Consider the following 25026-nt stretch of genomic DNA (forward strand, 5'->3'; position numbering starts at 1 on the left):
CTATACACGACAATGTATAGTTACGTCCCAAAGTTAGCTACTTGCTTGCACCATAATCATCAAGGTGAGATGTATTGGCCTACAGTATTGCCCAGCAGTGACAGTTATTGTAGCCTTTAAGGAATGGATGCATGTAAAGTACTTAGTATACGTACAATTAATCCTTAATTCGAACCGTTGCCAATATCATAAACAGCATTAGTCATTAATCTTTGTATGCATGTACATTATTATTGTCTTTGTGCAAAAGCACAAAGATATACTGTAACATGCAGCCTATAAGCATGTGTCATATACACACACACAGCACATACACCACTCCAGGTATGGCAAAGACCAACTCGTTCTTTTGGGACGATTGTACATATTGCTAGGTTGTACAAAGACGTTATCTCCTCCGCAGTGGGAGCCTAGGGTTTGGGATCACCAAGCACCTCCAGTGACTGGCTGTAAAAGGTGAGGGTTACAAAGTAATGTGTTAAACCAGCATGTATGTAAATTTATAATGCAATACTAGCCATGCGTACGTACATTTTATCTCCAAATTATCCCTCTGTCATAATCCATGTACATGCATGTACCTAAAGTGTCTGTTTCGTTATATACGTTATATACGTGTGTCCATTACAAATGGTTGTGATCCTCCAACTGTGTACCTCTAACTCTAAACCATTGGATATCACCATCCCCTCATGTCCTTCTACCCACGCATTTTTTTCTGTGTCTTACATGGGGAGGTATGAGTTAGCTAGCCAGACCAAGAAACCTGGTTCAGAGCTAGCCTCTTTATATACATGTCGTCGTGTGTGCTAACAGTAGTACTGCTTTTAGTGTTATGTATTGCATCTCTTGTCCTTGCAGAGAACAAATTAGCTTGTGAAAGCGTGACCCTATTACCCATTTGGAGATGAAGCCAATTTATTGTGTAGGGGTATTTACCGTATTTTTTGTCTCAGTGTGTTGTGATTTTCGTGTCCCAACGACAGTGCGGGTTGGTCTAGACGACCAACATGGAGTGAGCTGGCCAATCTCGTCTCAGTAACATAGGAGAGGAGCAAGTACATGTAGCAAAGGAACGTGTGACCAGCTACGAGTCTGGTGAGTATACAGTGATAATAGTTGTGTTAGGTTGTACAATCAACCCTTTATCAGAGCTACGTAGGACTCGTGTGTCGCTTAATGTTTATTGTCTAGTGGGTCTTTACCGTCTGTTTTGGCTCAGTGTGACTGCTGCTTTTACCCAAGTGCTCTAAAAGTATTACCAAATGTACCCACTCTGAGTAGAGAGGATGTGTTTATTGGTTGACTGATGCTTCCATTTACAGCCCCTTTGTATACTTTATTTCTTCTTGAGGTGGAGAATGGTATGGCAAAAGCTTGTCAATTGCTGTACCATCAGGAAGCAGCAGATAGCTAGATTGTTTGTTGCTGAAGCTACTACATGTTTGGCCCGAGGGTTGTTGATAGATTTCAATTCACTGGAGGTGTGTCGCTGCTTATTTAAAGCCAGCCCAAGGGAGCACTGTCTAGATGATCTCACGATGAATTGAAATTATTTGTGAAAAGCCAAGACTACCTAAAATTCAGACCCAATTGCTTCAGAAGTTCAGATTACTGGTAGATCTAAAGTGCTGCCACATTATACTGTCTACTTAAACGCCTAGGATTCACTCAAAAAAGGCTAAACACATCAATACATGCTCTAAAAATAGATGTAGGTCTTGCACAACCAATCATTCATTTACAATGAGCATCCAGCTCTGACCATTACTATATGTACACATACCTGAGGTCAATTAGTGGTAGTTTCTTTTTAAATTGATATTTCAAGTGTACTTGAAAAGCTTTGCAGGTTATACTGCAAAGCACTGCAACCACAATGTAGTAAATACAGTTGGCTTCTGTTATAGTGTCAGCAAGCCAACAAAATAATTTCATAATTATAGCTATTGCCATTGTGGCTGCCTCTATGCCCCAAGTCATAGCTGTGCCTGCAATTCATATAGGTAAAGTTTCACAAAATGAAAAGCAGCAGTAGCAGCATTAGTCCTTGATTCATTGTCTGTGTGAATTAATCAAAACCAGGAGGCCTTGATCAAGAGAACAAGCTGAATCTTGCCTTAGCCACATATTCATCTCATATCTTGTATACCAAGGGTATGAAGAGAAGCATAATTATGTCCTTGCTAGTACCACATAACAAACTAGTGCTGCAAGCTGAATCTTGCCTTATTGTGGCATGACTTGTGGCATGAGTTGAGCAGGCCACAGATTCATTGTCTGTCCACAAGGTGGCTCATTAGCTTATCTATTGACAGCCTCAAGAATTCATCTAGTGCTTGTATGGCATTGTCTGCCCAGTGTGAATCGCAAGATCCAGCTTGTTGCCAGCTTGTTGCCATGTGGTAGATGTCAGATAGAGTGTGGGGAGCTAATGAGCACAGCTAAGGGAATTGGAAATGACCAGGCCTCCCTGTGTAAATGGTTGAAACACTCCACGTTATGAGTGATCAATTTCACCATTTCTGTGTACAGCACATTGTATGGCAGCCAAGACAGGTAATGAGCATGCTGACTATAAAATAATCCCTTTGTAGTGTTAGCCACGCCCTATAACGCGGAGTGTTTCACGCAAACATTTTCGTTTCCAATCCCCTTCCTTTTCGATCTATGACAGAACAGACTGGAGAAACGTGACCTTTTTACAGACAGCAAAAACAAAGTCAGCAAAAACAATTCATGTTTAGACCCTCACTTGGAAATAAAACGGGGGGGGGGGGGAACAAGCAATGGTACTTCGAGGTACGTTGTTTTCAATCCCTCTCTACTGTATCTATTGTTCCACAGTACTACTGCAGTCCTTTGCAGGCTATGAAACATGGGTGGTACTTCTGAGGTACGTTGTTTCCAATCCCTCTCTACTGTATCTATTGTTCCACAGTACTACTGTACTACAGTCCTTTGCAGGCTATACACTCTAGAGCCACTGCAACCACAATGTAGTTGTTGTGTTATTTTAGTCCACCCACACACCCAAAAATAATAAAGGTCAAAGTGAAGTGTGGTGGTTTGTTGAAGCACTCCCTTCTAGTGTAATGTTGATGTTTGGATTTGCTTGCTGCAACAGAATCAAAAAATGGAACAGAACTTTTGTGCCTCTACTGTACATTGCACTCAGTTGTTGTTCGTATTCCATACACGTGCTCTTGTTCTTTTGCACCCGCGAAAATTCCCGCTATACGGTACATACATTCCCGCAATACAGCTGAATCAGTGTTCTACTTCACAAGTGAATAATTTCCGTGGAGGACAAGGTGCAGTCGGCTTTGTTTTTTGGTCCGTTGTGCGCATCCATTTTATGCATATAGCTGTACTGTATTATCCGAGGCGCGTGGAAGGCCACGGGTATAATAGTCCGTTGGTTTGTTTGTCTGTTTGCGATTAAGTCCACTCACCTGGATGCCATATCACACAACAAGTTATAATAATGTGTTTGTGTACCCACGAGGTGCGTGGAATTGACTGAAGAAATTTCTTCTGAGGGCTCTCGAGCCCCCTTTTTTAATTATTCATTGACAGGAAATGCATTAATGAAAGCATCGCAGGTGCTGATGCCTCGGTGGAGGTGTCAAAGCTTCATAACATAAAGCTACTAATAGCTAGCTTTTATACACACACTGTTATCATGAATAATAATATTATTGATGAACATGTTTAAATTTGTTTTTAATTTTGCTGCATGCAGAATCCGGAATCACAGGGAAATTCAAAGAGTGGGTAATGATCTTTTGTGTGACCAAGCACTGTGATAAACTGTCTTTGTCCGTACTTTTAGAGATATCGACTTTCTGCCTATGGCCTCCTGTTCAAAGATTAGTAGCAACCATGGAGTCGATTAAACCCGTTATTAGTTCTGCACAAAGCAGACGGAAGTATTCTTTTTCCTTGCTATCACGATTAATATTTTAATACAAATCACGTCTTTTGTTAACAAGATGACTAACCACGTGGCATAGACACTATACGTATAGTGTTCTGTTCTCAATATATTGTGAATGTACAGAAAAGTCAAAAAAATACTTTCCTTCAGACACGCGGGAGTCTCTGGGGCGCTATGACACGCTGTGTGTTTCAAAAGTAGGAAGAGTATATGTACACAACACAAAACGTAGTCATTATAGTCAGTGGCTATGTTCCAGTTGGGAAGTTAGTGCACAGTAGTGCTCGCACACCCAAATTTAAACCAGAATACAATGTGTATGTATGAGCATTTGTGATACAGACCGGCACATATCTTTGGTGACATGCTGTCTGGTGGTACCTTCTTACCAAGAGCACGCATGCACCTACGATTGTCTACCATGCACCGCTGCGTATAAAACGTTCACAGCTTCCACCTTGCTTGTGTGCTTCAAGAAGAGGCCCGTGGAGTGGTAGTGATCATGCTCATGCACAAACGGTAGGCACTCTGGATCATCGTAGATACATCCATTACTCACTTGGATAAGCTTCAGCGGGACCACAACACCCTCTTCGTGATAAAGGGGGTTTGCTGACGATCTATCAAGATTTAGATTAGATCCATATAATAATTTGTTATAGTACAGTGATGGTGGCTATAGCATATTGTCAACAATAATTGGAGTGGAAACTCACTATGAACTGGTTATGTTACCGAATGTCCTAGTTTGTGGTGGCATATCTCCGATAGTATACCGACAGAGAAGGTGCTGCTCTCCAAAACGACTGCTGTGAAGATAAACGTACATGCCAAATTCTAGCCTGTCCGTCTTGTCTAGATTACTGCCAAGTGTAATGGGACTCTTTTGTTGACTTGTGGATTCCTCTTTACCGACACGAGAACCACAATCTGTGTTCACATATCCAGCAGAATTAATGGGAAGATATGAGGGGCGTTCACAGTGCAGAGGAATGAAACCCCATTACAATAGTGAGATCTGTAGCTTCGCTATTGTGAGTGATTGACCTATACAGGATGACAAATTTGGGCATCATTATTATTATGCATATCTCCCTACCCTATCAACATATCGGGGCCTTAAAAGGGATTTTCTCGACACAGGCAGCATACTTGAATACATGAGACACATATTCCTCGGACATATCCACCCGACGTAAATATTGTGTCTGTCAATTGGGGGTGCTCCTCTGGTTGTTATTTGTGGGTTTTTCCTCAGGGGCCTTGTCTTTCCTGTGGTTCCTATAGGTCTCGCCGTGGTGGTTCTGAGTTTTTGGTATGAGTTGCTAGGGCTTTGCCTCGAGGACATCGACATAATCCTGTAGTAGTCGATCAGTTTGTTCACAGAATCGAACGTCATTAAACACATGAAATACCTTCCCCTTAGGGAAAGTACCCGATAATGAAAAATGTTTTTCTCGAATAAATTACACGGAAGCGGCTGTAGCACACATGCAGACGGACAAACAGACAGACACAAAAACCGTATACATCGCTTGCGCATGCGCATGCACATCGAGACATAAGTTATAAAGTAATGATGATAAAGTAAATATGTTATGAGGCAACCTTCAAACTCACGTCAAAATATTAGAAAGGTGATAGGGAAGAGGGGTGGGAACAAGGACTTGTTCTGCTACCATCTATTTGAATGTTGAACTGAGCAGACTTCCAACACTCCACGCCCACGCAATGCAACAGGATTAAACTAGCTTTTGGCCTGTTGTCATTTCTTATACACAAATCCTTTTCGTTGTTGAAGGAGACCAGACCATAAATCTTTGGAAGGAAGTGTCTTGCACAGACTGAGAAGTTGTTCGGATTGTCTCTGGGATTGTCGCTTGCTGAAGAGTATTCAAGGCAGCAGTTGTCTCACCTTAATCTTAATCCTAACTATAGAAAAAGATGCTCTATTTAAGTCGTTTATACTTCCCAGTGAAGTCATGAATTCAGTGAAAGCAGTCAAGAGCATTTATTCCCTGTCGTTTGATAAGATGGCCAACTTAAGAAAGAAGGATATGGAAAAATCAATGGACCGGTTAAAAAAAATTATGACAAAGGCACATCAGTGACACTAAACTTGAGAGATGAACTTAAACCGTATGCAGCCAAAGTTAATCTGCCCATAAACGTTTATATCGGTGTTTCTTGAAACTTGGTTAGTTGTAAGTAAGCGAGCCATCGCAGATTCGTAGTACAGCCGAAAGGTTCCTGTTTGCATTGTGCTTAATCGGCTAATCTCAATTGAGCTCTCGTTGATTTGAATGGGGACAATGTAATGATTTGGTTTCATCATGGTGTCGTATAAACTCTTGGCAAAGACCGTTGAATCTATTAAACATCAATTCCAGCAAGTCCCAGGTCTGTGTACACGACAATTATAATCAGCATTCGATAACCAGCTGATTTTCCAACAAGGTCCATCAGTAACACACAAAATAATTCATGACTCACTTCAATTTCAATAGAAAAGCTTTTGTCGTTCCACAACGGCCCCAACATTTGGTACTGGACTTTGGTTGTAGTGGACATCATTGTACTGTAGAAAAAGAGTATGCCACCAAATTGGCCAGCTTAACAGTTATATGGGTGGAAGAGACATAAACCTACTTGAATTTTCCAAAAAACATACTGTCCACCCGGGAAAGATCGAATAGTTACCCGAGGCCATGCCGTGGCCAGCGGGTATAGTAGTCTGTTGGTTTGTTTGTTTGTTTGTCTGTTTGTGGTGAGAATCTCTACTCACCTGGATGCCATAGCGCTGCGTTTGCAGCATAGATAGCAACAATATCTTGCTTTAAATAGTGGCAGATTTTGATGTTAAAGTTTCTTTGTCGAATAAAAGCGAGCAAAAGCTAAACTTGCCCGTTGGCAGCTGCTAACTACACGCGGCCTTTATTTGAGATACTCTACGTTACATTGTGATTTTCCACATGGGTTACTCACAGGCATTGAGTTTATTTCCCCAAATTCATCGAAATACATGTCTTTGATACGACCCATTCTTTATCGAATTTGGGTGCGCTTCACAAATTTGAAGAATCGAATCAGCACTAAAAGCCCTCCACCAGAGCCAAAAGAGATAGAGTCGGAGGTAAAGAAACACGTCCTGCATGTGATCAGGAAAATAGTATTCATCCATCATAACCATGTTTCCATTATAATTATGCACGCGCGGTACACGCGATTTTTTTATTATTTATTTTCGCCTTCCGTTTTCCATTTCCTTCTTTTCCATGCACCCAGTAATACGGTACTACTATAAAAGACGGGTTATTATATGTAACGTATGTACGTATCGTAATTGGCTGACTTGATAAGGTATACGTAGACAGTGACATGTGTTCCCTTGGCCGGCCCACTCCCATTACTACAACTTCGATCTACTTCTAGAAGATCATTCAACATTATAATTATATACAAAGCAAACTATAAATACACATTCTATATTCTATACTAGTTTTTGGGTGAAAGCAAAACATGGCGAGAGGCATTTGTTCAAGTACACATTTTTTGGAAAGTGAATCAAATTTTAAAGGACATTATGTTACACTGGTGTGAGCTGTGGATGTACCCTCAGTTAAAATTAATAATATTTTTATATATAACTTACTGGATTTTAACCTCTGCTCGCAGCTTCTGTGCCGCAAATATCTCCTTTGCCCTTTCTTGAGAGGCAGTTGGTTTCTTCTTTTTTTTTCACTTTTCAAATTTAGCTCTGTTCTAGACTTCTACCGGGTAAGATGGCTTTATAACTTTTCAAATTTTTTTCACTGGTTTTAATTAAGCTCACTTTCATTTTTTTAGCTGTTAGTGGAGTCAGGTGGTTCATCTTGCTCATGCTACCTATAATCTCTTTATAATCTCTTCTTTGGTAGCATCAATATCTTGGTATAAGATACGTATTATAGACAATGAGTTATTTAAGTAGAGAATCGATTAAACCTGTTATTAGCTCTGCACAAAGCAGACAGAAGTATTCTTTTTCCTTTATCACGATAATACAAATAACGTCTTTTGTAACAAGATGACTAACCACGTGGCATAGACACTATACATATAGTGTTCTGTTTAACCCTTTCTCAGAAAAGTCATAAAAACACTTTTCCTTCAGACACACGGGAGTCTCTGAGGCGCTATGACACGCCGTGTGTTTCAGAAGTAGGAGGAGTATAGACTTCGCAAGTGCATATGTCAGTATAGTCAGTGGCTATGGTCCAGTCGGAAAGCCAGTAGTGCTCGCACACCCAACTTTAAACCAGAGTACAGCATATGTGATACAGACAGGCACATACCTTTGGTGACATGCTGTCTGGTGGAATCTTCTTACCAAAAGCATAAAACGTTCACAGGCTGCCAGTGGGGTGGTATAGTGATCATGTTCATGCACAAACGGTAGGCACTCTGGATCATCATAGATTCATCCATTACGCACTTGGATAAGCTTCAGTGGGAGACCACAACACCCTCTTCGTGGCGCTGTTTCTCAGCTGCTCCATAAAGGGAAAGGGGGTGATCCATGTACTGGCTATGAAGCTTCTAAGAAAGACCAAACACGTCAATACTTAAGTATGAAAGAAAATGTGTCTCATTGTATAACATATACATGCATGTAGGATGGGATTATTTTCGAAAAATAGTACCGTATAGCGGGTAATTTTCGTGGGGTATGGTTACAGTGCTCTTGCACAAAGATATGGAAACCACTGTATACTGACCAAGCGGGTTTGCTGACGATCTATCAAGATAAGATAATTTGTTATAGTACAGTGGTGGTGGCTATAGCATATTGTCAACAATGATTGGAGTGGAAGCTCACTATGAACTAGTTTTGTTACCGAACGTCCCCACATGAAGCCGGCGTCTGTCCCAGTGGCCCCTATCCCTATCTGAATGCCTCAGACGGGAGTCTCCCAGATTCGAAGGAGGGGCGAGGACACAAACAACTCTAAGACGCATGATCGGTCTCCATACAATGTTGGCACGTCCTCCCCCGCTGGTTCTGATTAGCCAGGGCATACAAGGAGCTATTCAACTGTGACCAGACCACTCTGGGGTTGTTAGCCGCCTGCTTGGAGTCTCCGATGCAGAGAAGATACGAGTGGCGGGAGATCTGACGGATTCACTATTGTGAGTGTACAGGATGACAAATTTAGACATCATTATATTGTTATGCCTATGCCTATCTCCTCTCCCCTATCAACATATACCGGGGCCTTTTTCGGGATTTATCGACACGGGCAGCATACTTGAATACATGAGACACATATTCCTCGGACATATCCAAATATTGTGTCTGTCAACTGGGATGTGGTTGGGGTTAGTTCTTCGTGAGTTTCTCCTCAGGGGCCTTGTCTTTCCTGTGGTTCCTGTAGGTATCACCGTGGTGGTTCTCGCAGCAGTTCTGGTTGGTCCCTTTTGGTCTCTTTCTTTTGTAAGAGTAGTTGCTAGGGTTTTGCCTCGAGGACATCGACATAATAGTCGATCAGTTTGTTCACAGAATCGAACGTCAGAAATACCTTCCCCTTAGGGAAAGTACCCGTTAATGAAAAATGTTTTTTCTCGAATAAGGAACATTAGCATGCAGCTGTAGCACAACATGCAGACAGACGGCGTAACATCGCTTGCGCATGGGCATAACTTATAAAAAGTTATGATGATGAAAGTTATGAGGCAACACTCCACGCCCACGCAATGCAACAGGATTAAACTACGTTGACTCACGGTCTGGGCGCAGGCACACAATTTGCATACATGATCAGAGCCCGGAGATGGGCAGTTATCCGCAACCATACTACACCAGACCCCAGAGATATCATGACACAATAATCGTTGCCTAGCAACTGACCACATCCATTTTCACAAACAATATGACACTAAAAAAGTGTTCCCCAATGTTTTCACGGTGACACGGTTCATCAGCAGAAAGTGAAACGCTTGTCGTCACTATTCAGGTATGTGGTTTGTAACCATGTAGTACCTTCATTACTTTCACATGTGCTGGTGTTAAATTCTGTTAAATTAATGTTATTCGTAGACTTACTCTGCATGGAAACAGAATCCATGTTTTTTCTTGCAATGTACATAACATCAACTCCGTTTGAGTTTCAGTATCCACCCTTTAATCGGTCAGTACTTATGCAGCTTGTTTAGAACAATCTTGAAGTCTTCGATATGTCAAAGCACTGCCGACAGACATTGTATAAGGTACACATTCTAGATTAAAATGAACACATATATATACTGTGACAGAAGTTTTCCTAATAATTATGTATACTTGCATTTCATTTGGCAAGGAACTCTCTTCGCAACACGAAAACTCATTTTTTTGTCCACTTGAAAACCCCTTCTCTTTCCATGCAAGTAGCTTGCAATACACTGGCCAACCCTGTCCATTACGCAGTATGACTCAGTGTATTGTGCTTGGTTCAAGGCAACTAGAAACTTTTTGCGCCTGGGGTGCTCTCTCTCTCCCAATACGGAGCATCAAGGGCAGCTTCACATTAAAGGTAGACTGCCACAAGGCTGCCGCATGCACTATTGCCCTCGGAGGACCTGTGCATCTGTCAAGAGAGGGCAGATCTTATTGGAAAGCGCTTGGTAGATATACGTATAATGTAAGATGCTCAGCAAAGTAGAACAAAATTAACTGCTCCATGTCTATAGCTGGTACTGGGCTCTCCAATTTCATCAAACATAACAGGTGGATGTCACCGAATACATCCATTAACTGTTTCATTATACTTCATATTTGCTCCACCATCTAGTTGCAGAGTATCCGGTTGGACAATATTGTTCCATGGGTGCTCTTTGATTTGTCCTTGATAATATGGTACGATTGACCAGTTTTCTCCAGGCTGGATGTCACCGAATAAATCCATTAACTGTTTCATTACTTCATATTTGCTCCACCATCTAGTTGCAGAGTATCCGGCTGGACAATATTGTTCCATGGGTGCTCTTTGATTTGTCTTTGATAATATGGTACGATTGACCAGTTTTCTCCAGGCTGGACGTCACCGAATAAATCCATTAACTGTTTCATTACTTCATATTTGCTCCCTCCACCATCAGTTGCAGTGTATCCGGCTGGGCAATATTGCTCCATGGATGCTCTTTGATTTGTCCTTGATAATATGGTACGATGCAGCCATTGCGCACGTGAATGAGCTGCAACTGGAACACGTTTATCACCTTCTTCGTAATTAGGGGATAAGCAACATCAGCCACAGTGAGGTTGTTGACTTTCATACCAGCTGCCAGTGTTTGCAAGAACACTGGTGATCTATTTCTTGGTGGGCCTGTTGAAGAAAGAGACTAATTAACAATGTTAACTTACCTTTAATACCAAAGTCATTCTTTTGGCTACACTCTCTGGTTCCCCGACTACACGACGGATGAACTTTATCCTCTCGATTCGCATTAGTGGCCCTTCATGTCGAGCAGCTTTCCTGGCTTCTAGCAGCTCTTCTAGATATCCTGATTGCTGAGAAAAGATGGCTTTTCTTGTTTAGATCAGCTATACCTAGAACGTCTCTCAGAGCAGCCATAAATATCTTGGAGCACGTCCAACTGGTTCATGGGATTTGGCTAAATCATTTATAATGTTAATTGCAGCTGTTATCACATTCTAATTTCATAATTATTTCCAATTCGCATCCTAAGAAGTTGCTACACAGAATTCGGCTTTTATATAATGATTTCCTCTCAATGTCGCGTAATTACACTTTGTTTTTGATCTTGGTAGTAGAGTGGGCTGACAGGCATGCCAATGTGTTTTTTTTCTGAAAGATGTGGCTTACTGTTGCGTTTAAAGCGAATATATACTATACATGTACGTGCCTAAATGGACGCTGATCACGTGTTGGGAGTTGGCTAGATCTCGCATCCCACTTTATAAGAATTCGAGTTGGATTTTTGTAATATCAAACTTCACCATTTTGAAGCATCATTCTCCCCTATTATACTGTTATGCTGAAACTATTATGTTTCAGCCATGTATAAAATTGTTTCATGTACAGGTACATGTTTTTGAATTATGGTAGCATTTTTGAGAGCATGTTCAATTCCTAAACTAATAATATTGATGCAGTAGCTCTCAGAATTACCTTTCCAATGAAAGCACCGTAGGTGCTGATGCCTCGGTGGAGGTGCCAAAGCTACATAACATAAAGCACTGTACCCTAGAGTGCACGGGCGTATGTATTTCTTGGTGTGTATTGTGTGTGCGCAAGTGCATTTTTTATTTACTGCACACACAATACACACATAGAAAATTATATACACTTACACGTACCGTGTACCCTAGAGTGCACGGGCGTATGTATTTCTTGGTGTGTATTGTGTGTGCGCAAATGCATTTTTTATTTACTGCACACACAATACACACATAGAAAAATATACACTTACACGTACCGTGTACCCTAGAGTGCGCGGGCGTATGTATTTCTTGGTGTGTATTGTGTGTGCGCAAGTGCATTTTTTATTTACTGCACACACAATACACACATAGAAAATTATACACTTACACGTACCGTGTACCCTAGAGTGCGCGGGCGTATGTATTTCTTGGTGTGTATTGTGTGTGCGCAAGTGCATTTTTTATTTACTGCAACACAATACACACATAGAAAAATATACACTTACCGTGTACCCTAGAGTGCGCGGGTGTATGTATTTCTTGGTGTGTATTGTGTGTGCGCAAGTGCATTTTTTATTTACTGCACACACAATACACACATAGAAAAATATACACTTACATGTACTGTGTACCCTAGAGTGCACTGGCGTATGTATTTCTTGGTGTGTATTGTGTGTGCGCAAGTGCATTTTTTATTTACTGCACACACAATACACACATAGAAAATTATATACTTACACGTACCGTGTACCTTAAATGCGCGGGCGTATGTATTTCCTGGTGTGTATTGTGTGTACGCAAGTGCATTTTTTATTTACTGCACACACAATACACACATAGAAAATTATACACTTACACGTACCGTGTACCCTAGAGTGCGCGGGCGTATGTATTTCTTGGTGTGTATTGTGTGTGCAGTAAATAAAAAATGCACTTGCGCACACACAATACACACCACGAAATACATACGCCTGCACACTCTAGGGTACACAGGTATAAAACATGGCACATTAGGTTATGAAACGTACCTGCAGCAAAGAGAAATCGGAAAAACTTAGAGCACACACTTTTCCCCTGATGGATAAAGCTGCTGTATGGGTTCTTCCGTTCTGCAGCTATGTGCCTTGATTCCAATCCCTCTTCCTCTTCTATCTACAATAGAATATACGGGTTATGAAGGTAGCCCAAATGAATCAGCTGCACCTCTCAGGTGTTGGAGAGATCGAGAGAAGACACAATAATAATTCCAATACACTTGTATTTATTTACCCTCCAATGCACGTGTACTTCCTCACCTGTGATACTCTCTTACTGCCTGCATGCTAGCTCGCTACTCTCTTACTGCCTAGCCTGTATGCTAGCGAGCTAGCTAGCGAGCTAGCTAGATTATTTGAATATTGTATTCTAAAAAAAGCACAGAGCCCAGCCCCTTTTTTCTGAACTGACCTCTGACCCCATAAAGCTGCGGTCATTTTGACCCTCAGTAGTAACATCTTGGGGGTCCTGGCTCACATGATCCAAGCATGCCTTTAGAAGCAAAATGGAGTACACTGAAGGAAACCTATCTGAAGCCATCCAGTGAGTAACTAGCATTTGGCTTGCTAAACAGTATTACAGTTGCACTTGTATGAATGCATGAAACTATAATTATTATTATTACCAATAGTTCATTGAGTCTTGTTCACCTATGTTTAGCCACCAATAGCACGTGAATCATTGTGATGACAGCCTTTATCCGTATAGAAGTACTAAAACTAATATCACCATTGATTTATTTGAACGTGGTAGTAAATGTTGCAATAGTATTATAATGCCATTTGGTGGCACTATAGCAAATCCGGACTCCATAGGGAGTGGTTCCGCCTATTCTGTTGCGCAACCGGATGTGACACTGACCACATTAGAAAATGGCTGTGATCTGATTGGGCTGCGACTATAAAAGATCCCGCCCAACTAAGTTTTACTAAATTATGCAAGCTAGCTAGCTGTGTATAGCCAAGGGCGTATGAAGAGAAGAGGGCATGCAACTACTATCTATCATTATACCACACTTACGTCACCACAAATTGATCTCATTGGTCAACAGCTGTAGGATATATAGAATATTAGCATACAGCCCCAGGCATGCACAGTTTTTCAAGTTGTTTTTTCATTTGTTCAAGAAAGTAAGCAAAGAGAAAAGAGCCATGCTTGACGGGTACTAAGACTCAAAGCGACGGCAGAAACACAGAAGGTGCTCTCCAACAAGATGGCTAAGCTTCCATGGGTCCATGGGCGCGGTTTAGATACATTTTATCCAAGAAGAGCTTGCAACTCCAGTAAGGGACGTCGAATGGTAAACGCTTGGACCAAGGAAGCTCTTGAGCATCTGTAGGAGTCAACATGTTGCTCAACTAGCTCTTTGACGGCTGCAAAATCCGGCATAGTCTTGTTCTTTTTTGCAGTCTGCATCGTGATGCTAGGGGGAGGTCCTTTTATAGTGCTGCGGTCACGTGGTATAAGTCAGATATGCCACACCTACTCGGAGGATATATGGGTGCATATCCTCCTCTTAGGTGCCTATACAAAAACAAATGGGCGGGGACTCTAGCAGCTAAAAATAGACAATAAATTATTGCACGTGCACTAACTAGATCACATAGATGGCTCAGAGATACCTGTAGCCGTTGAGATAGAGTTAGCCACAAACCCTAAAACCCTTGCACAAACAAGCTCAAGAGAAGGACCGATGTTCCTTCTATTCCCAAGAATAAAAGAAAGCCTAATATTAAGAAGAAAGGCCAACCTTTATTAACTGATATTGAGCAAGGCAGGGTGTCAGAGATTGACATGACAAAAATAATGGACTGCGTTTATTTCAGAGTGGAGAAGGAGATGTTTGGAGAACTATTTCCCAAAAGACAACAGATATGGGAACATATAAAGTCCTGTCCTGATGAACTGTATACTTTGGTGAATTACTCTGTAAATGAATACCTAAAACTGTATAAGACCTGTGCAAGTGTTGCTGCGAAGGACTCGGAGCTATTTCTAAGATGGTTTCTAAGATGGTTGGGATCTTTAACTTGTGAAGAAAAACAAACTGATGTAACAAAAACTATGACACAGCTAGTTTGCGGTATCCCTGGTGACAAAGAAACACAAGGGTCTACGGTTGCAATTGTTTTGAATGCCGTTCATTGGGGAATAAGCCAACAAATGTCAAATTCATTAGAAAAAATCTCATCATCTCACCATGAAGATACACAACCACCAATAGAAGAAAAGCCTTCGGATGATGTTGCTATGCACCGCATTTGTGGTTGGGCACTAAAGTCTGCTTCAGACCACCTGAAAGCACAGATGAAAAATGCAGAGCAAAAGAAGCCTGCTATATTAAACAGCATAAAGAATGTATTGGACTTCGCCATTTCTTTGAAATTACCTAACGCAGACAAACACTTGCTACCTAATCCTGTCAATTATTTGGACAGAGGAGGCCTTACATTCCTTAAACCTTCTCTCTGGTCGTAGATGCGGTCTGTGGAGCTAAAGATTGTTGAGAATTTAAACCAAAAATGCTATCGAATGTATGGCGACAAACTATTTCATGTCACTCACACGGCTATAGTTTCAGACAGAACTTTGTTCAACGAATTTGTTATTGGGGTGGCGAACATTGAGACTTCTGCGGACGACATTGTTGAAACTTTGTATATAGAACACTACTGAATAAAGTGTGTAATGCTAGGTGTAACGAGTTTTTACGTAATATAGGAAAACTGTCATGCATTACCCAAAACAAATCAGTAGACGGTAGTGTATCCTTAAGAGATGAATTGAAAGTTTAAAAAAACACACACAATAAAATTGTATTCAAGTGACGGTAAATAATTATTGTATATAATTGGTCTCCTTTGATAAGTTCGACTGTCTCAAATACAGTTTAGCTGATCGATACTGTTCACCGTCTTTGGAACTTGACTGTTGTTTTGTAAGGAGAGTTGCCTTAGCTGTTTCATAATTAGCTGCGGTTAGATTACTGCTTGTGGTCTGCTTTAGCTGTCCAAAAATTGTCTCTGTAGCGCTGCCATTTACTCTTCTGGGGTTGATATAGTAGCCAGGGTTAGAGGTAGTGAAGTCATTAACTAGGCCATACCACATGATACGCATCAAATCCCAGGTCTGTGTGTGTGTGTGTTTGTATGTATACATGTATCCATAATTACAGCCATTTACCTGCCATGCCAAAAATGTTCGTTTATCTTCATCTTTTTCGCTCTCTTTTGCCCACTGTGTGAAGAATTCGAATCCTTCCGTCATTCTGCATATTGTAGTTCCATCTTTCTCAAAAACTCTCACTTTTGTACCTAAGATAGATATATTCAATAATCATTTCCACACTGGGAGCATCTTTCGGTTTAGGATCACTACGAGCATATTCTCTTAATTCGGCTAGCACTTCATCTTGGTGTTAAAAGTATATTAAAATTGCAAAGTGGTGCATGACCTGTACACTAATAATTACCTGCATAACCTTGGACGGTAATACGTTTAGTCGGGTCCATGAGTCTCGAATTATGTAGCTCTTTTTGAGTTTGGGCACTCTTGAGCACTGGCTAGCTTGGATACGAGATACTTCTCTTGAGTACATATCTTCAATGATCGACCAACCAAAGGTGACATTACCGACTTTGAATGCTCTTGTACCCCCACGTTTTGCGGGTCTTGATTGAAAGAGAGTTGAAATCATATTTTTCAGCTGTGTGAGCGCGTGAGTACACACGTTCGTTACTACAAACCTGGTGGCTGGGGCAAATGACGAAGTGCACAAGTTTTCCAGTATACGGAGAGAGGAATGATGGCTTGATACTATCGGCATCAGCCACACGACTATAAAATTTAGTAACTTAAGCTGACAGCTTTTACGAACCTGTATGCCTTCCGAGGAGCACCAGTCATTTCTTTTATCGTTGTCATGTTGGCAGGGTTAGGGTTGGACCACAACATGTACTCATAATCGTAGTTTGGTAGAGATTGGAGGTAATTTCAGTCAACAATTTCAGTGTGATCACTCCAATAAGCCTTCCGAGGAGCACCAGTCATTTCTTTTATCGTTGTCATGTTGGCAGGGTTAGGGTTGGACCACAACATGTACTCATAATCGTAGTTTGGTAGAGATTGGAGGTAATTTCAGTCAACAATTTCAGTGTGATCACTCCAATAAGCAACGTCAAGAGCAGTCTGGCCATCATCATCAGTTGCCTCTGAACAAAGGTATATACATTATAACACGGTATGATTAATGATGATGGTTCTCTCGTTACCACTGTCACTCTGTAAAAAACATACGCCATATGGAGTGATATACTAACTGTATTGTCTTCGACATCAACACCTGAGCTGCTATAAGCCAATCCACTGTCATCCTTGGTACTGGTGGAAACATCTTCAGAAACACTCTGCAAGAATAAACAAACAATAAAATGGAACATAGACTTAAAATGCACACCACCAGTGTAAGAGGTATACTTTGTTGACCATCACGTTCTTGGTTTATATCATGCCCTTTTCTGCATAATACTTGTACTGTTTTTTTTTATTGAAGGGATTCACGTGCTCACATGTACATTCGGGACATTCGGGACACTTGACAGAGCTTTTCTCACAGTTAGCACATATTGTCTGGACACATCCATTTCTCCTTCTTGATCAGGGGGTGGTTGGGGCAGGCACCGTGTCCTTACTTTGATGACATCTTCATCTTTATGAATGAGTATCGCATCCAGATATACTCCATTCATCCATTTTTATAAAAATAATGATAATAATTATTATTTTGTTTTAAAGAAGCCTTTTTTGCAGTGTATGCCTTGTTGCACTATATACATTGTTAAAATGGTGTGTTAAATAGCGCACTACTTTTCACTGGTAATTTTTAGTGTGTTTTAATGTGCACAACTGTGCATATCTGTGTTCACTGACACTCAATGTGTGTGTAAACCATAAACCCACAACAAATGTATATACACGCATGATTTTTTTGTTTGCGTTTGACTGCTTCAAGAACATTTGTCTCTTCATTTTTATTTTAAACTTATGATTAGTTACATTCATCAGAGTATGAGTGAAGAAGAGTCCAGTTATTCCTATCTCTCACATCTGTTAAACTGTTTTATCGTATGAGGGCTTCGACACAAAAATGACAATGCCTACATTGGGAAAAACAGTGTGAAAACTGCTAATGCTCACACTTGATGGGGTGGAGGGACCAGGCGACGACCATTCAAAACCACTGCCTTGTATTCATAATAGTTCTCAGAGAACGAAGGACCTGCACAGGTGTATAATACACAGTGTCATACAGACCATCACTGTCAATTTAATAAACATGTCGAGTGTGAGAATATCACCTACCGCAGAAGTGGCGAATGAGCACATGTAAAACAGGTACTCCTGTTTTCCTTTTGAGCTTTTGAGCTTTGGCGCTGGCCATCTAAAATTCTTGTGTTGTAAAATAAATTTTTCCTTTCAAAATGTCATACTATAATTACTATACTGTCGTCATAAGACCGTGGTATGCCACTCGCCATACTATAATCTCAAATGAGCATCCACAACGAACCATTATTTTTCATAGCTACGTCTAGCATTGTCGCATCTTGGAATCTTTTCTCTCTGTACACTGTACTTACTTGAGCGCACAGCTGCTCCATTAATTCCTGGATTGGGGCCGTTACCTCACGGTAGCATATTGCTGCCTCTTGGCATCTCTTATCTCTATACAGGAGTGACACTCCTCTCAGTATAGATACTATATTATAATCATAGTGTGACTAGCTGGTCCAGCCAGATACTGCGCACTTACTATAGATATACTCCATTCATCCTTGTTGTCTTTTCTCTGGCCATATATACACATTTTATAATGCATCCATTTCTCCTTCTAATTATCGATTATAATAGATCAGAAAAGCAGATTGGGGGTGGTTGGGGCAGGCACTGTGTCCCAACAGGGACCTTACTTTGATGACATCTTCATCTTTAAGGAACAAAGGACCTACATATTCGCTGGCCTTCTAAAATTCTTGTAATAAGAAAAATGTCCCTCAGTTGCCAGGCAATGAACTTCACATTTAGAGGATTGGAACGATGGCTGCCTGCAGAAATAAAATGGGGCATTAGCAACCTTGAATGTGCATCGATATTATGATTTTTCTTTTAAAAGGAGAAGGCATATTACCCGGCGGCCGTGGTATGACATTCGCCATAATATTAAAATACAATACAGACCTCATATCCCCCGTCGACAGCCCTGCTCCAGTCATCAATCACTTGAATGAGAGCTGACACAGTTGAACGTGACGACATAAAGCCCCATTGCCTTGGGGAAATTGGTGAATGTAATTTCATGTGCTCCTCCAGAAGTGCTTTCACGTGTTTTTTGAAGTGATGGATCACCACTCTTGGGTACGGGAACCTGAAGGGTAATTACCTGTGCTGATTGATAAATTAAACAACATTGCAAGTGGAGAGGCACTATTTTCTGCAGTACTTTTTAGCATTTTAGGAGATATGCCCATAGATTTGCCAGTTTCTAGGTTAACCCTTTAACCGTTGGATTCTTAATTAACAGCAAAAAGTGAAATGTCTGTTTATTCTCTATCGGGTTTCCAGAGCAATAAAATGCCTAGCAACCATATACCAATAGAATGCCCATACAACAAGGAACAGGAACACGAGCCTGGAGCAGTGCTTCAGAAAACACGAACTAGAGAAGAAAAGAGCCTATGAGCAAAGAGTGAGGGAGGTGGAACATGCGTCCTTCACCCCCTTAGTGCTCTCCGCAAGTGGGGGGCTAGGAAAAGAAGCAACAGTGTTCTACAAAAGATTGGCTTCCCTCCTAGCTGAGAAATGGGACCAACCATACCACCAGGTCATAAACTGGCTAAGATGCTCCCTATCATATAGTCTGCTCAGATCTGCTATACAATGTGTTCGAGGCTCCCGGTCCTCCCGTGGTCGCGCCATCAAGACCATCCCACAAATGGATTTGGTGTCGGCCGAGGCACACTTATGCCAAATGGACTAACAAGTATATTTTTCCTTTTTGTATAATTTTTGTTTTTGTTTTTCTTGTTGTAATCTTTATTATTTTGTCTTGCCTAGATTAGTACCCTACATGAGTAACTTTAATTAAAAAAAAAAAAAAAAAAAAATACAACAAGGAATAAAATGGTGCAACATGTGTTGCTATTTACGCCCACCCGTTTTTATCATTTTAAATGCCCGGCCAGCGGTGAGATAAAATCCAAAAAAAAGTTTTTTAGGCCACTCCAAATGAGACTGTAGTTTCCCGTCCAACTCGCGCTTCCTGCTTTAGCTACCGCATTAAATAGTCATTATGGCCATTATTTCTCTAATTATCCAATGAAATATTGAAATTACTTTTTTCTTGTTCTGTTTGTGGGTGTATGTGTGTATAGTAACATTTTTGTGGGTGATTAATTAAATTCATTGATGATGCACCACATTTATAATGAGATTCATAGTAATGAATAATCCTGCTCACACCCGCATATAATTTACTAGAGTCTCTGACGGGAAACTACAGTCTCATTTGGAGTGGCCTTATTGATCATGGTATAAAGGCTTGACTAAGCTTGATTTTCACATCATATGAATGTAACAGTGCTAAGATATATCAATTTGAATATTACTAACGATGCTACTAACGATGCTTTCCATTACCACCCAAGAGGTACATCGTGGGTATCATTTGGTTGTTTTGATAAGGTGTACCATCGCCTCTGGTATACATTGTATAACCATCAGCCCTATTGTCACCAGGTATCTCTTTATAACTGCACAGCTAGTGTGAGTGTGATACCAGGTATCTCTTTAGAACGGCAAAGAGCAGTATGGTACCTTCACTGTCAGACATCAACAAATTTTCATCGTCGCCGGACAGTCCATCATCCGATGACACACTTTTGTCATCAGGAAGTTCATCTCCGTCATCGTTGGACAGACCCACTTCCACCAGACGGTCCACCCCCTGATACTGTTGACATCAGAGAGAAGGTGTGGCTCGGTGAACGATCTATGAAATTTACAAGCTCACATAAAGACTGTTCATTACTGCTAATTCTATTTTAGCTATACGTACTATACTTTAATACACTACTGATATTCTAGCTATACTAAATACTACTTACCAGAGTCACACAGTGCCTGGTCTTTCACCGTCCTGGTCCATAGCGCTAGCGTCTAGGTCCATGTCATGCAGTCCCAGACAGTTCATCAGCGTCTGGCATAAAGCTGGTAGCCTTTGGGACGTATCCTACTAAACCCGTTCCATGAAGGCGCTTCATCTCTGCATCCAAAGTACTTCGAAAGTTCCCAAACCTTTTGGAAGTATCTGCTCATGCATTATTCATTTCTGAGCCTTGCCAGAGTCTGATAGGCCAAGGCGAGGTTGCTGACTCTCGTCCTCTCTTTTTTTCCTTGAGCTGCTGACCTTTGCTCTGTGACTGTAAAATAAACACATTTGCTTCCTTTTCTTCTCTCCTTCATCAGTTTCTAGGAGTGAATATTCAGCCCCCTGAAATTCTCAAGATATTCATATACTTCCTGTTCTGTACACAGCAGATCTTTTGGGCAATCAGAAGGGTGTAGGTCAGCAAATTGGTCAGCGGAGTCATCTATTTCTAGTGGAGGACACTTGAGATTGAAACAAGAATGGAAAAAAATGTTAAGTGCAGTGGCTTTTTCAATTGGTTTGTCAAATGTCCTGCCATTCTCTTTGAGTGTAGGGATCGAACAAGTGTTACCATTCAGGGTTTTTATTGTTTTCCAAAACAGTTATCATCTTTAGTATTCAATCTGTCGAAGTTCTTCTTACTTTTTCGAATCATAGATACCACAAGATTTCTTTGGTTTTTAAACCTCTTAGCATCACCAGCTTGATTCGATAATTTAGATCTCTTAAAAAGTATATTTCTCTTGGTTATCGCTCTGATAATTTCCTTGTTGATCCAAGGAATTTTTCCTTTAACCTTGATACTTGAAAATGGGTATACTAACTTCCATGATTTGCAGGAAGGACGAGTTCCAAGCTGACACACAGGAATCAATGTCATTCGAGTAGAACTCCATTTCCCAATTAGTCTGCTAATGAATATCTCCAAACTTGTCTTCTGATAACTCTTTCTTTGAGGGGACAGTATTTTTTCTTTTTTCAGGGTGAAGAATAAACCCAAGTGATCTGAATTGGTTAGTTTAGGTATGGATGTACAATTTTCCACATTGTTCGGCCTTGAAACCAGCACCAAATCAATAGTTGATGAATGGCCTGTGCCCGAAAAACGAGTGGGACACTTGACAATTTGTGATACCGAAAAATTACACACAAGTGTGCATACATGTAATGCGAAGGATGGAAATTAACATTGAAGTCACCAATAATAATTAAATCGGATAGACAAGACTGATTTATAGTGAGCAGTGCATCTGAGAAAGTATCAATAGAATTTTCTGAGGACGGTGGACGATAAAAGACACCAAGACATAACTTGAGGTGATCTCTGAAAGGGATAGGCAACGCCCCACATGATGCTAGATAAATGCAGTGTGTGACGTCACACCCTCTGGTTGGAGGCGAGTTGCACTCAAGAAAGTACACAATGATCCCTATATCTGCTTATTTTTCTCGTAGGGGGCCTAAAAGAGAAATTCAAAGCAATCAGGCATCATGCACACATACACCCAGCACTACTGATAGCTACAGTTGCTATCTTAGTGGCGAGCTTTCTTTTATTCGGCTTGATTTGTGTGAAAAAAGACCGATTTGTCAGTTTATGTACCTATATCTCCAATATGAATTAATTTTATAACATGTGCGTTACACAGAATTAAAGTGTGTTTATAACTGCATGGAACAAAGCATATTTTCCAGCTCTCAATGCAGTGAAGTAGTAGCAGCACCATGAAACGTTTGTCCGAAGTCCAGAAAGTTTGCGTACCTCTCCTGCTCTTACTGTACATGGTAATCTAGTTTGAAGTGCTCTAAGACACAGTTTAGGTATTAGAAAGTGGAACACAAGTATCTTTATCTGTATTGTGTGATCAAAGAGATGGCATTTGAAGGACTTGGGAACAGACCTGTTATGGTTTGTAGAGTGTACTGACACCCCCTTTGGAGCTCACTTTCTCATCACTTTGCATATAGCAGCTCTAAAAGATTAATAGCCTATGTCTAAGTGTATCTGGTGTCTCCTCAAGAGCACAGTTTGCTATAATACTACAAACTCTTTACTGACATTTTGAGTGCACACACCCCTTTTTGTTCATTACACGCCCCTTTTTAGCAACTCGCCTCATCCAACGAAAGTGCTGGGTGTTGCCTATCCCTTTCTTTCGTGTATCTATGCTCTGATTAAAGTGACTAGCACAAATTCTAGACCAAGCGGCCCTAAAAGTAAAATGTTAAAATGAATGCTTTTGTGAATAAACATGGCAACACCGCCACCATTCCTGATCTAAATACATTGTAGTTAGGAATGTATAACTCACTATCTATAATATCACTACACAACCATGTTTCTACTAGACAAACAACATCTGGGCAGTGGGTAGCACAAATAGCCCTTAATTCATCTATTTTAGGTTATTAGGCTTAGAGAAACACTTACTAGTACATGTCATAAGAGCAGTCCTGTTTGTAACCCTGAGAGTTTGCACCCTCCACGTTATGTTGATTGCCTAAGTCTGACCTAAAAAAGGTGGTTGCGAGTTGTTTTGATCCTCAGTAGGTTCCAACGATTGGTCTACATTGCTACTTTGGGCCTGTGCAGTCCTGTTTGTAACCCTGAGAGTTTGTAGCCTCTACACAGGCTCTCCTTTCTGTTCTTTATCATCACAATCGTTCAATAAGATAAAATACTGTATTATTCGTTCAATGAGATAAAATACGGTATTAATTGGAGGAATAAAGAAAGAAATAGACGTAGAGTTAGGAGTATCGGGAAGTCGCGTGAGGGTAGAAGGGTGGTAGAAGGGTGAAAATGAGCGTGGGCATACTGAGCTAGAGATGTTGGACTGCCCACGCAGAGGTCTACGATGCAGCAAGCTGGACATGGACTTGGAACTGGAAGTTTGCAAGCACTATAGCTAGCTATACTGTACCTTAGGCTTAGCTAGATGATCTACTAGAATCTAGTCTAGATTGTGTGTTTAGATTCTATCATTATTACCTTTTCTTGTGTCTTTCTACATGCTATAGTAGAATAGCTTAGTCATCATTAAGCAGGTAGCTACTGCCACCAGAGCTGGCCACACTGGTTCTCTGATCTGACTTGCAGCACAGCTTGGTGGTTGTCTCAGTGCAATACAGTACAGTCTTATAATTATATTCTGAATGCGTGTGAGAATACCTTACGTCACGATTGTGGGCTACATATCGCCCACGTTCATAAAAATCCTTGTGGATCACGCGATTTCCCAAACCAGGCCTTACTTTTCTTAACTGTACGCCCATTTCTTTCTTTGCTGCCTCACTATGTCTTTCTTATGTTTATGGATGAACAGTGACAACAGCAAGAAAAGTAAGGCCTGGGAACGAGGCTAGAGAGTTTGCACCCTCCACGTTATGTTGATTGCCTAAGTCTGACCTAAAAAAGGTGGTTGCGAGTTGTTTTGATCCTCAGGAGGGTCCAGCGATGGGTCTACATTGTCATCTTGAGCATGTGTTCCAAGTGCCTTATCTAGTGGATCGCTAAAGCGATACAGTGGCTCTAACTTCCACCTAGCTTGCTGATCAATAAGCAACCAGTTATCCTCCAGTCTTTTTAGCTTACTTTCATCACCACGAACAACAAACCACCACTTACTTATTTGGGACGATTTAATGGTCTTATATTTCCTCTTC

At 40.9% G+C, this 25026-nt stretch overlaps 2 long non-coding RNA genes across 16 annotated transcripts; both read right to left on the reverse strand.

Annotated features, from left to right (window-relative positions):
* Window positions 1-9800: 9800 nt before the first annotated feature.
* Window positions 9801-13569, reverse strand: LOC135332183 (uncharacterized). Its single transcript, XR_010393143.1, has 3 exons — window positions 13415-13569; window positions 13148-13271; window positions 9801-11569 (listed from the first exon to the last, which is right to left on the reverse strand). It is a non-coding gene; the product is annotated as an uncharacterized LOC135332183 (long non-coding RNA).
* A 2298-nt stretch (window positions 13570-15867) lies between these two features.
* On the reverse strand, window positions 15868-24143 carry LOC135332182 (uncharacterized). 15 transcript variants are annotated; one of them, XR_010393142.1, is made up of 8 exons: window positions 21317-22851; window positions 21027-21201; window positions 19392-19578; window positions 17032-19258; window positions 16901-16970; window positions 16627-16825; window positions 16338-16468; window positions 15872-16283 (listed from the first exon to the last, which is right to left on the reverse strand). It is a non-coding gene; the product is annotated as an uncharacterized LOC135332182 (long non-coding RNA). The 15 variants fall into 15 exon arrangements; XR_010393141.1 differs by having other exon boundaries at window positions 15874-16283; window positions 16627-18432; window positions 18794-18912; window positions 18967-19258; window positions 21317-22850; XR_010393133.1 differs by having other exon boundaries at window positions 15875-16283; window positions 16627-17365; window positions 17474-17560; window positions 17611-19258; window positions 21317-22850.
* Window positions 24144-25026: the final 883 nt, after the last annotated feature.

Source organism: Halichondria panicea, chromosome 2, assembly GCF_963675165.1.
Source record: "Halichondria panicea chromosome 2, odHalPani1.1, whole genome shotgun sequence".
In the NCBI taxonomy this organism is placed as follows: domain Eukaryota; kingdom Metazoa; phylum Porifera; class Demospongiae; order Suberitida; family Halichondriidae; genus Halichondria; species Halichondria panicea.